The 2,735-nt window shown below is 62.2% G+C and overlaps 1 protein-coding gene across 1 annotated transcript in view; it reads right to left on the reverse strand.

Annotated features, from left to right (window-relative positions):
- OBSCN (obscurin, cytoskeletal calmodulin and titin-interacting RhoGEF) overlaps positions 1-2,008 on the reverse strand; it is a 133,173-nt gene extending 131,165 nt beyond the window's left edge. Inside the window, exon 1 of the mRNA XM_032397906.1 lies at positions 1,507-2,008. The gene's annotated coding sequence lies outside the window, so the exon portion shown is untranslated. The remainder of the gene's footprint in view (positions 1-1,506) is intronic.
- Between the last annotated feature and the right edge of the window lie 727 nt (positions 2,009-2,735).

A 2,735-nucleotide genomic window follows, 5' to 3' on the forward strand; every position in this document is an offset into this window, starting at 1 on the left:
CAGGCAGGGACCAGAGGGACATCCTGGCTAGCCGCTGGCCCCAGGACTGCAGGCAGGGACCAGAGGGACATCCTGGCTAGCCGCTGGCCCCAGGGCTGCAGGCAGCAGGACAGCTGAGGGACCTCCAGGCTCCGCACTCGCCCAAGCAGGGGTGGGACAGGGGAAGGGGAGCTGGCTCTGGGTGGGCAGGGCAGGCATCTGGGAGAGCCTCACGGGCCCGTGGGCAGGGAGAGTTGCCAGCCCGAGGGCATGGCTGAGGCCCCCAGAAGGACACCCAAGGTGGGGGAGCACCAACCCACACTGTGCCCTGTGCACACCCCTGAGGTGGCCATTTCTTTCTGGACCTGAGTGCACCCCTGTGGGGCCCAGGCCACCACCAGCACCCACAACCGTACCTGGACAGCGTGGTCCTGCCGCTCCAGGCCTGCGCCCCAGTCCCCGCCAGAACCACAGCAAGTGCCACCACCGGGGGGTGTCAGCCCCGCCCAACCCCACTGCAGGGTGGCTCAGGGGGGCTGCAAACCCCAGACACGTGACGTGGGGCTACAGAAGGAAGTGTGCAAGAAATTGGGGGCCAGGCTTGGTTCCAGGGGAAGACCACCAGCCGGTCCCAGTTGTGTGGGGAAGCACTTGATCTCCTCAGCCCCAGGAGGCCGCGTCCGTGACCCACCGTCCCAAGGCTCAGGAGGAAGGGCCGCTCTCTGAGCTCAGCAGTGGAGCCTAGTGGAGAAGCCTGCAGGATCAGGGGGGCAGGAAGGGAGCCCTGCGGCCCACGCTGCCTCCCTCTGTCCCTCAGAAGCCGCCGGAGTGAGGCCAGAGAACTGTCCTAGACTGCAGTGGCCATCCCCAGAAGCCCTGTGCTGGAACCCAACATGCCCCTACAGGACCTTAACCTCAGGCCCCGAGCACAGATTCCTTCCCAAGGAAAACACGTGAAAGACTAAACTTTGTTCTAGGAAACCGGGTTGTGGCGGGAGCTACCTGGGGTGGGTCCCCCGCCTGCCCCCGCTGGTGGTCCCCACGAAGCCCACCTTGCCCCCGACTGGGGCCCGGCGGCGCGGGCAGAGCAGCTGGCTGCCAAGGCTCCTGTGGACGCTGGAGGACGCGCCGCTGTGCTCCCGGGGCCATGCGTCCTCTCATTCCAGCCGGTTTCAAGTGGACTTTCCCCAGGAGTATTGCGAGAACACAATAATATCCCCTGGAGCAAATGACCGCCACGTGGACCCCGGGGAGGGCCAGCCACCACACGGCAGCACCAGGGACACCTGGGCGCCGAGACAGCGCGCATCAGGTGCAGAGAAGAACCTGTCGCGAGGTTACGAACGAACGGCCGTGGGGCGCACGGCGATGCCGGCAAGCCCACGCTTTCTCCCGCCACGCGCCTCTCTGGGTCCGCGCGCACGCCGGTGCTGCGCGAGCTTCGTCCAACGGAAGACAACCGGACCGTGGAGGAAACAGTCTCTGGTCCCCAGCCTCTCCTCCTAAAGATACTCAAAACTGCCTTACCTTTTTGCTTCCACGGCAAGAGCCAAGGGCGGAGGCCCCCGAATGCGTCTGTTACAAGGGAAATGCGGCCCGGCAAGGACCCAGGGCTTCCCCTGCCGCCGTGAGGACCGCACTGCGGGCCTGTGCGCGGGACCGCGGCCTCGGTGCCTCCCGCCCCGGCCCGGAGGAAAACCGCGTCATCTTTGCGAAGGTCGTCCCCCGGTCAGGGTCAGCGGTCTGCAAAGCTTTCCTGGGAGACGCCCAGGGCAGCCCCTTCCTTCCTAAGGAAGTGCGTCTGGCGGGTGCATCCCAAGGGCAGGCTGTGAACGGTGTCCCGGAGGCCACGCGTGCGCATTTCTCAGTGACCCGGGCTGTGTGGGGTCTCGGCTGAGCGGGGGGCCTTTCAAAACCACCCGCTAGCTTCTGCCTCTGGTCTCAGGGTTATCTCCAGCGTATCGCAGGCAAACCTTTCCGGCTGCATTTTATTTATTTTTCTTTACTATGTTCAGTTAGCCACCGTATAGTCCACCCCTAGTTTTCAATGGAGTGTTCTATACAGAACGACTAGGTATTTACTGGCTGCATTTTAACCATCTGTGCCCAACGCACCGCGAGCCCCGCAGCAGCTTCAGCCTCCTCCTAAGACTGGGCTGGGGCCTGGCGAGCAGAAGGAGCCACCCGCAGGGCCCTGCTGACCTCCTGTCACCCCCCAACGCTGTCCCTGCCTGGGGGTCGGCCATGCCCACTCCTATTCAAATGCAGCGTGTGTGTATTTACGTTGGGGGCAAGCAGTTGGTGCCTTTCTTCACCGAGAACCTGGAGGGCCGTGGCAACTGTAACAAAACTTCCCTGAGGACACGCGTGACCCTCGTGGAAAATAAAGTTGTGAAGATGAGCTGACCCACAGCCACACTGTAGAGCCACTTAAAATCACCAGGCAGCATTGCTGCTTTTCACCCTGTGACACCCTGATAAACCACCACCGTTCGACAGACACCGTAAATGCTGATTATTTTAAATTTTTTTCAAGTAGGCTCCACGGACAACGTGGGGCTTGAACTCACGACCCTGAGATCAAGAGTTGCATGCAGGACTGACTGAGCCAACCAGGCGCCCCTGTAAGTGCTACACATTTTAGGGAAACAGCTCTTTTGCTTTTCAAAGCCTCAGCCGCCTGTCGAACTTACCTGGTGCAAAGAGGCTGCCCCCGGGCCCTCCCATTGCTGGAAACATCCCTGTTTGAAAATACC

This window comes from Phoca vitulina, unplaced genomic scaffold, assembly GCF_004348235.1.
Source record: "Phoca vitulina isolate PV1807 unplaced genomic scaffold, GSC_HSeal_1.0 scaffold106, whole genome shotgun sequence".
NCBI classification, from domain to species: domain Eukaryota; kingdom Metazoa; phylum Chordata; class Mammalia; order Carnivora; family Phocidae; genus Phoca; species Phoca vitulina.